This window comes from Miniopterus schreibersii (genome assembly GCF_964146895.1).
Source record: "Miniopterus schreibersii genome assembly, chromosome: 6".
NCBI lineage: Eukaryota > Metazoa > Chordata > Mammalia > Chiroptera > Miniopteridae > Miniopterus > Miniopterus schreibersii.
Window position 1 is genome coordinate 10455746 of NC_138107.1, and position 15296 is coordinate 10471041.

Here is a 15296-nt window from a genome sequence, read left to right on the forward strand (position 1 = left end):
CAGTTATATGCACACTTACCACACAATCTAGCAATCCTACTTCTAGATTGATTTTTACTCTAGAGAAATGAAAACGCATGTTCATACACAAAGCTGTGCATTAATGTTTATAGCAGCACAATTCATAATCACCCAAAGTGGAAATTACCCAAATGTCCTTCAACTGGTAAGTGGATACACTGTGATACATTCATGCAATGAAATACTCCTACTCAATAAAAGATAATGAACTATGGACACATCTTGGATAGATCTCAAAGGCATTATGCCAAATGAAAGAAGTCAGTCTCAAAAGATTACATGATTCCATTTATCTGACCTTCTGAGAAAGGTGACAGGCTAAGCAAGGCCCCATCCCCCCAAAAGGTATCTATGTTCTAATCCCTGGAACCTGTGAATGCTAACTCATCTAACAAAAAAGGATTTTGAAGAAGTGATTAAGTTAAAGATCTTGAGATGGGGTGATGATCCTGGGTTGTCCAAGTGGGCCCTAAATGCTATAAGAGGGAGGAAGCAGCCAGAGGTTTCACACAGAGAAAAAAGTGATACGAAGATGGAACAGAGGAAGAGATTGACAATGTTGGCCTTGAGGAGTGAGTGAAGACGGCCACTTCCGAAGAATGCTGGCAGCCTTCAAACAGAACCTTGATGACGCAAGGAGTGGTTTCCTCCCTAGAGCCTCCCCGAGGAGGCATGTGGCCCTGCCAACACCTTGATTTCCGCCCAGTGATCCTGATTTTAGACTTCTGGCCTCCAGAACTGTGAGAGAATACATTTCTGTTGTTCTACACCACCCAGCTTGTGGTACTTTGTTATAGCAGCCACAGGAAACTAATACAGAACAGAAGGCAAGACTAGGGTTTGCAGAGGTTAACTTTGTTGAAATTGTTCTGTATCCTGTTTGTGGTGATGTTATGAAAAAAAAGGCATAAAACCCGTGAAACTGTACAGCAAAAAAATAAATACTACTGTATTTAAAAACTTTTTTAAAAAATCAATAAATAAATAACTTTAAAAATTTTTTTAAAATAGCCTAGGACCTCAAAGAGAAGTGACCTAGCCTCTCCTGAACCCCGAGAGGCATCGAGCAAGGCTGAGGGGCAGCCAAGGCTGCGGTGTACGCCATCCAGGCCACCACAGGAAGTGTTGGGAGAAGCTGCTGGGGTGCGGGGCAGGGGACTGCTAAGCTTCTTGTAGGCACCACGAACGTGAGGAGCCCTCAGGCCGTCCGGTTGGCAATGGTGACTCTGAGAGGGAGGGCGGGATGTGGGAGGACAGCGTTATGAGCACAGACCTTCAACTAAGACAGGCCCAGGGTGAATTCCAGCTGAGTGACTCTGGCACATTCCTTAGCCTCTCTGAACGCCCGCGTCCTCTGGGAAGTGGTGATAGCGTTGTCACTTCTCTCGAGCGAGGATTCAATGGCAGGATGCAAGGAAACCTTACCTGAGCCCGGCACATGATAAGGGCAGAAACAGGAGTCACGACAATTATTGTCCAGGGTGCGGTGGGGCCCCGACATGTGGAACCATGAGGGGCTGAGAATCTGATGTGGGATCCCTGCAGGGTGCAAGGATGGACGTCACAGTGGGGCAGCTGGAGAGCCTGAGGAGGAGGGAGGCCCAGAGCCTGGGTGAGGGCCTGTCCTGGGGCCGCTGACAGGGTGAAAGCTGTGTATTCGTTTGCCGGGGCTGCAGTAACAGTAACCACAAACCCGGCGGCTTAAAACGACAGAATCGTGTTGTCTCCCGGTTCTGGGGGCTGGAAGTCCAAGATCAAGGTGTCAGCAGGGTTGGTTCCAGCCGAGGGCCGTGAGGGAGGGTCCGCTCCAGGCCTCTCTCCCAGCTTCTGGGGGTCCTGGGGTGCTGCAGTAACAAGTCCCTGAAAGTGCAGACGGGGCTTTGGGATTAGATGACGGGATGGAGGCTGAAAGAGTTTGAAGACGCTCGCAGGGAAAAGCCTAGATGCTGAGAGACTGCTGCTAGAAATGTGAAGGTTAAAGGCCAGGCCCCGGGCAGAATGAGGAACCGCAGGAAAGGCCGTCCTGCTCTGTGCCCCTCGGGGCTGGGAGAACCTGCGCCGTGACCCTGTGCGTCAATTGTTCAGCAAACGCGAGGGCTCCGATGTCACCTTACCACAGCCCACCGTGGGGGCAGCGCCAGGCTCCACGGGGGAGCACTGGAGGGTCGGCGGCTCCTGGAGGGGAATTGCCGGGGCCTGAGAAGCGCTGCTGTGCGCAGATTTCTCAAAGGCAAGCGTCTCTGTCCCTGTGTTCGTGCCAGTGTCCTAGGACTGCGGTACCAGTAGCCACAAACCCGATGGCTTAAAACCAGACTTGCGTCCTGTCACTGAATCCTCACGTGAGAGAAGGGCCGACCGAAGGCCTCCTTTCCGCTTGCCTTTTCAGGATGGTCTCCCCAGACCCCCCAGCACTGATGTCTCCAGGCTGGCTTCCCCCAGCCTCACCCTTTCCGCTGCCCTCTTGACAGTGACTCTGCCACTTTGACCCTTTGTACATGCCAAGGGCCTTACGCAACGGGTGTTTCACAAGCCCTCCCAACAGCTCCCGAGGCTGGCAGGACAGAAAGTTTTGGTTCATAAGCAAGGATCTGGAGGCCCAGAGAGGTTATCTGATTTATCCAGGACATGCCGTGTGTTGGAGATAGCAGTATCCAAACCCCCGGTCTCCAGACTCGCAGGCTGGAGCTGGGTGCACTTCACCGTATGGCTTTGGTTTCCTGTTCTGGAAGGTTCCCCCTGAGGCAGAAAGGGAAGCCCCAGGCAGAGCTCCCCGGTCCTGACCCCAGCCAGAGACAACCTGGCTCTCATCTCCTGGGCACTTGGAGCATCCCTGAGGGACAGAAGCTTCCGCTTGGCTGTCGGAGTGACCACAAGAGGGCAGTGGCGCCTGTGTGATGACCCACTGGCAGGTCGGCGCGGGAGGCCTAGGGGGGAGGGGCTCACCTTCCCGGACATTCTCAGAGCCCCCCTCCCCGGAGAGTTTCATCAGCCTTCGGGGAAATAACATTGACTCAAATTGGTCATTACAGTGTGTCCTGAGCTGGGGCTGGTGCTGGAGGAGCCCCCCATATCCCACAACAAACACCCACATTCAGCCCCTCACTCTGGCTTCCCTGGGGACTGAGCTAGGATGGAATTCACACTGAGCACCCCCTCTGCTGCTCTGTCCTTTACTCCTTCCCTCCCATCCTCAGGATCTAAGAATTCTTTTATTTTAAATATATATATATTTATATTGATCTTTAGAGAGAGGAAGGGAGAGATAGAAACATCAGTGGGAAAGAAACACCAATCTGCTGCCTCTTGCATGCCCTTCCCACTGGGTATCGAGCCCTCAAGCGGGGGATGTGCCCTGAGCAGGAATCGAACTGGTGGCCTCTTGGTCCATGGAATGATGCTCAACCAACTGAGCCACGCCGGCCGGGCAGGAGCTGAGCATTCTGCGAGATCAGCCCCTACAGGGGTTCTGGAGCTCCACTCAACAGGACTTACTGGATCCCCCAGGGGACCCAGGGGACCTGTGATCAGAAGAATGGGGGAGGGGTGGACTGGACTCCATCCCTCTCTCCCCTCCCCTTTAGAGAAAGACCCTCTGGTATTAGCAATTTTGTATTTTGAGCGTTTTCTTAAGATTTCTTTTGAAGAAAGTGTTCACTGCTTGAAAGGGGAGAGAGGAAAAGTCTTCCCAAACCATTAACCGAATCCATTCTCCTCATCTTACAGATGGAAAAACTGAGACCTGGGGGCTAAGACCTGGCTGACCACACACCTAGAGAGGAGCCGAGTCGACCTCTGCCTGGCCACCAGGCCTGTCCCCACGCAGCCGCGTGTGCATATGGGGAATGCATATGGGTGGGGGGTGAGAGCAGGGGAAACTTGTAACTGTCAGGAATGTGATAGAAGAGTCCAAAGGTCCATGAAACCGCACCAGTTAGAATCTGTCACTCATTTAATATTAATTGAGCACCTACTATGTGCCAGGCATCCAGATATATCGGATGCAACAGTGAACAAAGCAAAGGTCCCAGCCTTCAAGGAGCTTGAATTCTGTTTTTTTTTCTTTCTTTCTGGTGGCGCCTCATGGGGAGGGAACAAAAGGAAGAACAGGTCAGCCTCGGACCTCCAATGGCTGACGGAGAAAATGTGCTGGTGTCTGCCACATCCTTGTGTCCGTCAGTGGCACTTCTGTCCATGTCCGAGATCTTTCTGGCAAGGAAACCATCTGCGGTGGGCCTGTGGGATGAAGGTAGAAGCTGGTGGAGCTGCCACGTCGGTGGCCCAGGACGTGGCCGAGATGGCGAGGAGCCGGGCATCGCTGCCCCCCACATCAACTGCCTTTGTGTGACATAAAAAAGCTTAAATTCTAGTGTTTGTGACAAACCAAAGATGGCAAGATAAATGATTAAAACCCTACCAGACCTCGCCAATGTTACAGTCACTGTGCCCACGCGCACCCTCCTCTGGGACTGTCCTGTTTTCCTTGTGCCCCTCGCCCGTCTCCGCAGCGTCTTTCCTGCCTCCAGACCCGCCCTCCTCTCCCCCCTCCAAGGAGGCATCCGACAGGCACAGGCGAGCCGGGCCTGCCCTCTGACCCCACAGGGCCCAGGCCTGGGCACCGAGAGGCTATTCGCCCGGCCAGAGAGGGGCCAGAGAGGGAGAGCGAGGTCCTGCTGTGCCCAGTGGCTGCGCCTGCCTGTCACTGGTGCCCAGGAGGGGGTGTGCTGCCACCCCTGGGGAAGGATGAGCCTCAGTGACTGTCCTGGGCCGCAGACTTGATTCCAATGCTATCTGTCCCACAGCGAGGGAGGCGGAGAGCGAAGGGACAGGAGGGAGGGGAGGGAGGTGGCTGGCAGCCCCCTCATCACCACTCCCACGGCCCTTGGAGGAGGCCCAGGCCTCCAGGTCCATCCCATTTGTCTCTGTTAACAAGAACCCCAGGCTGGACCTCCCTAAAATCCATCCCAGAAAGAGAACACACTCCCTGGGCTTCCAGAGAAGCCTCTGAAGACAGGGCCAGTGGGATCATCACCCACTCACCGTACAAACACGCAGGGAGGATTCATGGTTTAGAAGAGTCCCCACTGCAGGTGGATCAGAGTGTCAGGGGGACCCAGCCTGAAGGGAGACACAGCCCTGTCCTTGGGGAGCCCTAGTCTGAGGGGAGACAGTTTTGGGTCATCAAAGGTCTCTGATAAGATAGCCCTCTTTCTCCATGGCCTTGTCTCTATTTCTATTTCTATTTCTCTTCCTCCCTCCCTACCTCCCTCCTCTCTCTGTCTCTCTCTGTCTCTCTGTCTCTCTCTCTCACATGTAGAAACACCCACATGCAGACAGTCAGAAGAAGTCTTAAAAACACTGAAGTGCAAATCTCAATAAATGCCAAGAACACAGTCCACACTCCAAGGACTACAGAAACCCAGACTCGCTGACGACTCAGGGGTGATATTGAGGCTGGGCTGCCAGGGGTGAGGCTCAGACCTCACCTGAACTCAGGGGCCTTGAGTCCCTTTGTACCCTCTGAGGCTCTGAGAGGGAGTCCTCACCAGCAGATGTGTCCTCAGCTTGTAGTAACCAGGATGGGGTGTGAGCTTGACCCCCTCTGGAGCTGTTCCCTCCCAGCCTCACATGCCCTTTACGTGGTCTGGCTGCTACAGAGAAGGGTCTGAAAGGACTAGGAGCATGTGCAAGGACTGAAGACGTCAGAGGGACAGGGCAAGGTAGAGAAGTGGACAAACAGGGGATGTCCCAGCTCCAGATGGGAGGCCAGGCCAAGAATTCCCCCCCCCGCCGCCTGTCCTGATTCCCAGAGCCCAGGGGAGAGGGGGCAGGTCTACCATCTTCCAGGGGAGTGTCCCACCACATTTGTTTAGGCCCCCATGCTGGGGAGGGCCACAGGGTGGGCAGGAAGGGACCCTGCATGAGGTTAATTCCCATAATATTTGGAAAACATCCTTCTGTCATTTGCATGATTCTAGTCACTTTCTGTTTGAAGAAAGGGCCACTCCGGTTCATTCATAAACATGGAAACTAGAGGCGATGCATTGGAATTAACACTGTGCAAACAAGAGGACTGGGGATGTGGAGACCCTATGAAGTCAGCTTTTCTAGGGCTCTTTCAACTCAGCACCCATTGTCTCCCTTGCAGGTCAGTCCGTCCTTGCAGAGGGATGAATTGACCTCTGTAACTGTAGAAGCTCACAGTGACAAGGTGGCCCGCCTCCCGGTGGTAGGTCACCCCCATCGATGGGGAGCTCACTTCCTTTTTGAAGGCGCCCTTGCCTTCACCAGATAAGCGAAGGGGGGATTTGGATTGTGAGGCTGCTGGGTCCCCTGCCCTCCACCTGGGCACAGCAGACCTGGGCAAAGAAGAAGACGGGGCACTGGAGCTTGAGTTTCCATTTACACAGAGCCCAGAGCCTTCGCTCTGAGTCGGGAACTCCTGGGAAGACAGACTTCAGGGATGAGATTTTGCTCTGAAGTGGCCCCACTGTGCTCCCAGGTGGAGCCAGCAAGCTGGGGGTGGTGCGGGGAGGAGGCTGTGTTCTGAGCCACTCTGTAATGAAGGTGCTTGTGGCCTGGGCACGCCTGGTCCCATCAACAGGCCTGGCATGTGCCTCCCAGCCTTGGCATTTCCCTCACCAGCTTATGGTTCAGCCAGACTTCCTGTGCAGGTCTGGCCAGTCCTGAGCCCTGGGGGGCAGCGGGAGGAGTGTATGGCCTCTGGCTCCTGTCTGCTGGACAAACAAGATGTTTATTCAGTGAAGACGAAAGGGGAGGTTCAGGGATGAAGCTGCTGGCGCCCAGCCCTTCCTTCCTTCTTCCCCACCCCATGCCACACACACTCAGAGCTGCACTAGAATCAGGGGCTCAGGACTACGCACCCAGACATCCACAGCAAAGGACCCAGAGACAGGCGCGCACACGCACTGGCACACACACCCTCAAGGGGAGCCCCGTGGACAAGGCTATGTTCACTTTTCTGATATAATCTTCCTAAACACTCACACACACACACACACATACACACACACACACACACACACAGCCTTTGTGTTTTAAAGTCAATTAATTTAATCCTGGCAAAACACAGTGTTAAAGGGGTGGCTCTGGTCCAAGGTGTCACAGCTCCTGCCAAGGCCAAGATGGAAAATTGGCCCCAAGAGGGAAGGAGGTGGCAGGGACAGGGCATGCAGGGTGCGCTTGCCAGGTTTGTGGTGTGGCACAGCTGGGGAGAACAGACTGGGCCTTGATCTTGGATGCTGTCCTGGAAGCTGAAAGGACAAAGGACCTGCCTCCCTGGACTAGGGAGCTGGGCTCTGGCATCCCACACAGACGGAGCAAGAGAGTGGACAATGGACAGATGGACTCCTGGAGGGCACCTGAGGCCCTTGAGACTCAAAGTGTCACAGATAGCAGCCTGACATGAGGGCTTCTTAGAAATGCAGAATCTTGGGTCCAACCCAGACCTACTGAATCAGGCCTGGTTGTCCATTTGCATATCCAATTCTAGAGGTGCTTCTCTGGAAGTTTCCTGGGCCCTGGACAAAGGTTTCCTCATGGGTAGGGCAAGAACAATAACATCACTCTTAGTAGATTCCACTCTTGAGACTGGAAAGCACCTGTGAGTTCAGTCCAGCCATAGCCCAGCCTCTAGGTGAAGCCATACCTCTGGTCTCTCCTATGGATTTATTCATTCATTTTACAATTGTTTATTATGGCACCTTACTAGGAATTAGGATACATTAAGGAGCAAAAAAAGACAAAAGGCTTGGCCCCACCCTCTGGGAGTTTCAGGCTGGTGGGATGACAGGTAAGACTTTTCTGAAGGAGCCTCTCCTGAGCTGCACTTGGAAGTAGTTACCTTGGTGGAAGGGGAGAGGGTGCAATGCAAGCCAAGGCCCTGTGGTAAGACGGAGCATGGCTGGCCTGAGGACTAAAGATCAGTGTGGCTGGAGGGCGGAGAGTGGGACAGTCCGCCGTATCAGATGAGACTTAGTGAAAAGTCTCTAGTAAGTCAGAGTTCCAGGTGCTAGCCACACCCCTTCGTTAGGTTTCAGAGAATCCTAGAATGTGAGAAATGGTAAGAACCTTGGGCTTCATCCAGGCCAATGGTTCGCACCTGGCTTCAAGCCTCAGTTACATCATAAATTAACTGCAAGTGTGATCTTAGATCATGAGTTTCTTATCTGAAAAGCGATGGGAGTGCAAAAAGTGACACATACCTTGCATAGGCTGGGAGCAGCTCATGAGGACTTATTTTAGTTAAGACACATGTTAGGCTGCTATTAGACAGAAACCCCAAAATATAGTGCTTAAAGAAGAACCAATTTCACTTCTTTCTCTGAGTAGATGGTGCAGAGTTAGTGTGTGGAGAGCCAGACGTCTTCTACCTTGTTGCTCTGCCACCCTCAACACATAGCTTCACATGGTCCAAAATGAATGCTCCAGCTCCTGCCATCACATTTTCACCCTCCTTCCTTTTAAATACATGATCCAGATATTGTACCTGCCACTTCTGCTCAGATGTCATTGGCCAGAACTTAGTCATGTGGCCACTACTAGCTGCAAGAGAATCTGGAAAATGTAGTCTTTTGCTGGGCAGCCATGTGCCCAGCTAAAAATTCTATTAATATGGAAGAATGGAAGAATGGATATTGGGGGACCACAGAGATGATTCATAGCCTGAAGGTAGAGTTGGAGCCAGGGCACCCAGCCAGGTCTCTCCAGGATTCTTCTCTTGGCCTTGAACTCCTGCCTTCTTCACTGAGTTCATTAGGGCTGGTTTCCATTCTGCCCCACAACTCACCCCAATTCTCACAGACTTCTGGAAGTGAAGGCAGCCTGTGGAGGCTTTGGTAGTGTAGACTTACAGTCCTGGAGGGCGAGCCGGCCCTTGCCCGGGCCCCATCACATCGCACACTGAGTTCCAGGAGAGTTTCTGGAAGGCTAGTAGGACAGACTGGGGAAGAGGAAGGTTTCCACTGCTCATCTGCTTGTCAGAGGCCACTCCGTCTGCCCTCGCAGTCTGGGGGAGGCCAGTCTGGGTGGGCAGTGGGCCAGCTGTGTTTTCATTACCTGCTCCTGAGCCAGGACCAGGGGTGGTCCCACAGCCAGGTAAACAGCTGGCAGCAGCAGCTGGAGTGGCTAGAGAGTGCTTTCCCACCAGATTGTCTGACCCCGAGAAGGCCAAAACCAACACCAGCAGATTCCAGAGGCTGCATCCCGCCCACTGTCTGGGCTCCTCACCCCAGCCAGCTACTGGCAATGGCTCCGTCTCTGGGCCTCTGCTCTCCACTCTTGTTTTCTTGGAGACTAGGGATTTGCAGGAGATCTGGGTTTCTCAGCCTCGGCACTATTGGCATTTGGGGCCGGATAATTCTTTGTCATGGGACTGTCCTGTGAATCATAAGATGCTTCATCCCTGGCGTCTGTGCAATAGGTGTCAGCAGCACCAACCCCCTCTCCAGTTGCCAGATGTTTTCTGGGAGAGGGGGGAAATCAACCCTGGTTGAAAACCTCTGGTATAGATGGGAAATGTCCTGGTTTACTGAGGGAGGAAGTTAGGGATGGGTGAAGAGAGAGGGAGAGAGGGGAAGAGGGAGAGAGAATGGGGGAAAAGAAAAGAAACCGGTGGAGAGGGAGGAAAGAAGGAAGGAGAGATACTGGGAGAGAGAAAATGAGATAAAAGAGAAAAGAAATAAAAGGAGCAAAGAGAGAAGCAGGTTCAGAGACCGAGTGAAGGCCAGGCCCTGGGAGGCCAGGGTGGGCAAGCAGGTAGTCAGGCCCCAAGGACTGTGCCGGAGTCTGGAGACGTAACAGGGCCATGCAGGAGCTGGCTTGATGCAAAGTGACCATCTCAGGACTCCAGTGTTGCAGCCAAAATTGAGGTCCTGGCGTTCCCACCCCTGGAGGCCAGGCCACAGAGCAGTTTTCAGGGGTCAAGCTACTCCCAGATCTCTGGGCACGATGCTTCCTTAGTGAGGTTGGAATTTGAATGTGGGACCTCCCCAAACTTTCTCTAAGCCTTGATTTTCACCTCCTGAGAATGGGTCATTGCTGAAGAGAAAGCACGGAGGACTGGCCTTTTTTTATCTTTTCTCTCCTAAAACCCCACTGAGATGATCGGGATAAGGCATAGCCCACAAGGATAAGGAGATGTTGTAGAGCAGTCAGCAAAATTCTGGAAGCTGTTAAGGGGTGGATAGTTACCTATCTGCAGAAGCTGCACTTGAACTGCCTAGGGAGGGTAGGTGGGGGGTTGGAGGATGGCAAGCCAGCAATAAGAAGCAGGTTGTTTCGAGATGTTGGTGCACTTAGAAAGGTCAGATCCCTCTGAAAAGGGGGGTGCAGGGTGGGGCTGAGGAGGACTAGTTGGAAGTGGGTAAAGGCAGCAATAGCCCAGGACCCCCCACTTCTTACCTAGCTGGTCACTGCCTTCCCCACCTTAGCAGAAAATGGGCCGGCTTAGCAATGGAGAGGTTAACACAGCCGAGGCAGGGAATTAAGTGCAAGTCTGGACCAAATGGAATTCTCCCTGAGCCCTTCCCCACTGGGCATTAGAACATTGAAACCAGCTTTATATTCTCCAGCAAATTCTAAATTTTCTCTCTAAGGAGACTGGCCCCACAGAAAAGTCTTACGAAGGCTGATGTTTGGGAGTTTCTCATTAAAAAAGTCCGCTTGCCACCAAGTCCACCAGGCATAAGCCCTGCTCATATTATCAGAGCCTGGGTCTTAAATACAAACAGACAATCGAGGATCACTGGGCATTGGAAAAGACGCATCCCTCTGAAAAAGAGAAACCAAAATAAGAAAAAACCATAACTCAGAGGAGACGCAGGAAGCAGAATCTTTTTTGTTTCTTTGAAATAATTAATATTCTCAGAAATAAGAAAAATGCTACAACCTTTGAAACCAGAATAGGATGCTATAAAAAATATATATATAACATTCACAGAATAAGAACTAGCTCTTGAAAATTAAAAACATAACCTATATAGAAACCTTGCTAAAAAATATTTAACCTGAATGTAACCATGTAACTTCCAGTCTCCAGTAAATACATGGGGTAGAATGAATTAAATGACATCAGGAGGAAGCAGCTAGACAAATCCAGAATGTAGAACATTCTACAAGACAACTTACCCAGATGCATAAACTGTCAATGTTGTAGGAGAGACAAATAAAAAGGAAAATTATTATAGATTTTAAAAAGATGAAAGGGACCTAACAACCAAATGAAACTAGATACGATCATGGTTCAAATAGACTAGCTAAAAAACAAAATTGGACACAATTGAGACAATTTGAGTATGGACAGGATATTAAAGATATTAAGGAATTATCGTAAACTTTTTTAGGTGTGATTATGTAGCAGAGTGTCCTTAATTTTAGGATCTGCAGGCTAAAAAACATATTCCAACATCAAGTATAATGTAGTTTACAGATTTCTTTCAAATTGTTCTGCCAAAATATACAGGCAGTTAATAGACAGATATATAATAACATTGTGCATCTAGTTCTGCAAAATCTAGTACAGTGGCTACTAATCACTTGTGGCTACTAGTCACTTTAAATCATCTGAATTGAGATATGCTATGAGTATAAAATACACACTGGATTTCAAAGACAGTAAAAAAATATATATCTTAATAATTTTTTAAATATTGATTGCATGTAGAAATAATATTTTGAAATAAATAAAATATCAAAGTTAATATTTTACCTGTTTTTTTTGTTTATTTGTTTGTTTTTTACCTTTTTAATGTGATTGCTAGAAAGCTTAACATTATATATGTGGCTCACATTCTATTTCTAGTGAAGAACACTGACTCAGATGGTGGGGAAAGGATGTTAAGTATACTATATTTTTTCAACTTTTCTGTATATTTGCTATTCTCTTAATAAAAATTAGGAAGAAAAAGAAACAAAATAAAGATAAAGTAGAAGAATTTCTTTTGAACAATAGGAAAGTTGAAAGATCAAGTTTAGAAAATTTTCTTAAAAGTAGGATAAGAAGACAAAAAACCAGCCTAAGAGGTGTAGCTCAATAAGACAGAACATAATAAGTGCAGACAGGAGCCAAAGGTCATGAGCTTCTAGACTGAAGGAGAGCTTTGAGAATCCAGCACTATGAATTAAAAAATTACACCAACCAATGCACTGGAAAGTAGATTGTAAAACATTTCCACAGAGAGAGAGAGAGAGAGAGAGAGAGAGAAAGAGAGAAGCAGTTCACATAGAAAGGCCTAAAAATCTAAATATCACTGAACTTTTCCAAGCCACACAGGAAGCTGGAAGACAAAGGGGAAAAAACCCCAAACCTCTCAAAATTCTGAAGTAAAACATTTCCAACCTAGAATTAGATACCTAGCCAAATTATCACTCAAGCTTGAAGGTAGAATACAGATATTTTTAACATACAAGGCCTCAAACACTTTACTTCCCTTGTACCATTTCTCAGAAAGATATTGGAGGAAGTGCTCCATTAAACAAAAACGTAAATGAAGAAAGACAGAAGGCATTGGACTAAAAAAACAGGGACTCCAATGTAGGAAATAGGCAAAGGGAATTCCCAATGAATGGTGAAGGGACACTTTAGGATGCTAGCTATGTAGCAGGCCTAGGGAGTAGCCATCTAGCCAGGAGCAGAAAGATGGTTGGGTCTGAAAGCAGTTCACCAAGAAAGAAACAAATGAGACCGATGGACTACTCCTCTGAGAGGAGTTTTACAATTGTAGCAGGGAGTTTGAGAATTAGTGACAAAAACATACAAGACTAAGGAAATAAAAACACTGAAAACAAAATGTCATGCCATAAAGAAAGTGCAACCCAAGTACATCATGTAATATTTACTCAGTTATAATTAATATAAACACCAAATTGAGATCTAACCACAAATTGAGATTTAATTATATTGGGAGGATAGGAAAAGAAGTCTGTGGATTGGGGGTGGAATGGAGCCAGTCCTCATCTTTGATAGCAGGAAGATAAGCTATACTAACCAAAGTAAGATAAAAATAATAATGGGATAAAAAATAGGTATGTTATTTAGAGAAGTGGAGGAAAAGGTAGGAAGAAATAGCTGGAAAGTCTAAAAGAAGTTGCCTCTGGGAGCTGGGGATGGGGAAGGCTGAGGCGGGCCATTGATGTTTTCCATTACCTTATGTGCATGTTATTTGATTTTTAAAAAGTATTGACATATATATCACTTGGCTAAAAATAAAAGTTGAATTAAAAGATAAAGAGAAAACCCAGGTCATCCAGGGCAGGGCAAGTGATTGCCCAGAAGTGAGGGTCATTCCAAGTGTCATTGCCTGTCAGCTGCCTACGTAAGCTCCTCCGGACAAGGCTAGAGGGAGCTTTTTTGGAGAAACGTTATTCGGCTACCCTCATGACTCATAGGTTCCCATTGTTCCTACACCCCTGCCATTCTTCCACCTTGGGGATGTGTGTGTTGGTGTGTGGGGCGGGACGGAGGAACTTTCTTGTGTTCTTTGTTTACTGTGTGCCCCACTCCCATCCCCGGGGGTACAGGCTTCCTTGCCAGGGACCAGGTGTCAGGCATGGGGCACTGGGCGCCGAGAAGGAGAAAAAAAACAATCTTAAAATACTCCTCTGCCTGCCCATTGTGGAAATTCAGAATCACGTGGTCAAGTAGGATTTGTGAGATCTGCTTCTCCAAGAGGTGGACAACGACCCTTTGCCTGACTACTCTGAATGACAGGAAACTCAATTCTTCAGTGGGCCACTGTTGGGGATCAGGGGCAAAGTGAGAGATACATCAAGGTCTCTAGTGGCTACAGGCTTTTACCTGGGCGGTTACCATGGTCAAGACCTTTTGGGTGTCAAGGGTCCCACTAGTTTTAAAAGGTGAGGGTCAATGTTGTCTCTCTTGCTGTGTAACTGCTTTACTCTCCTACTTCTCTCTGCACCCCTTCTTCCTCTCCCTACTCACTGGCTCACACATGATCCCAAATGCCTGCCCCCCCCCCCAAGCCTCCATGCTCTGGCTGCTCAGCACCCCACAGCTTACTGGCCCACTCTCTCAATATCTTCATTTAAATGCCTTACTGTGTCATCTCATTGGTCCATCATGGTGAACCAGGCTCAGATTTCCTCCTCCGTAACATGAGGGGAGCTATGTTTCAACTAGATTAGAGGTTCTCAACCCGGAGAGAGCATTAGATGATCTAGGGAGTTTTTAGATTGCATTCTGATAATTGACCTCCCTCCCCTCTCCCACCCCTTTCTGCTGAGATTCTCATTTCATTGGTTGCTTTAGGACCTGGGTGACACACTTTGAAAATGCCCCAGTGATTCTAATAAGCAGCCAAGGTTGTGCTCCATCATTAGATTATCACTAATATTCAAAGGCTAACATGTATTGGCTCATAAAAGGTGCTCACGAGGTTCTCCCAGAAGGAATAAATTCCCTGCAGCTGTAACATTTGGTTCTGAGTTGAGAGGTAGGTTTGGGGGTACTGGGGGGCTCAGAACCAGAGGCAGAAAGACCCTGGAAAGAGGGTGCACTACCAGTTAAGGAGGAATCTCAGTGTGTTTCTTTGGAGATGAACCAAGCTGGATTTCCTGGAATTGCTAATTCCGTTGGGGTCTGGAGGTGGGATGAGATCTTGGGGATCTGAAGCCAGCATGGACTCCTCCCCTGAACAGCTATGTGACCTTGGGCAAGTCAACCACTAGATTTTCACAGGCAAAGCAGGAACACATATTTCTCCTTCACTGGGTCGTTGGGAGGATTCAGGAAGACAAAGGACTGTAAAGCACTAGTGAATGTACAGAACTATTCATATGAGGCCTAATCTCAGGCAAATCCCAGGTATATTGCTACCTAATGTCTTCCCACAGGTGTAGCAGAGAGAGGGCACTGAATTGTCAGGGTCTGGCAACTGCCATGGAAAATCACCGCTGTCTAGCGCAGTTCTGCCTAGAACTTCAATGAGTCATTGTTAAGCGTTTCCTAGCATGAAAAGAATGACAATAACGCATCCTTTATTCCTAGGAACACTAGGGATAGTTACATGGAGTAACGCCATGCACCTGACATGCTAACCTTTCAGGTAGCTTATGGTCCCCATTTGTCTATGAAGAAACAGGGCAGGTTACGTGACTTCCCAAGGTTTTTAGCTGTCAGAGGGCTGAGCCTGGAATTTGAGGCAGCCCAAGCACAGTGATACCCTGCTTGCTCATTGGGGAGATGGGACAGACACCCACAAACCATCTAGACAGCAAACCAGCAGCCAGCAACATGAAGC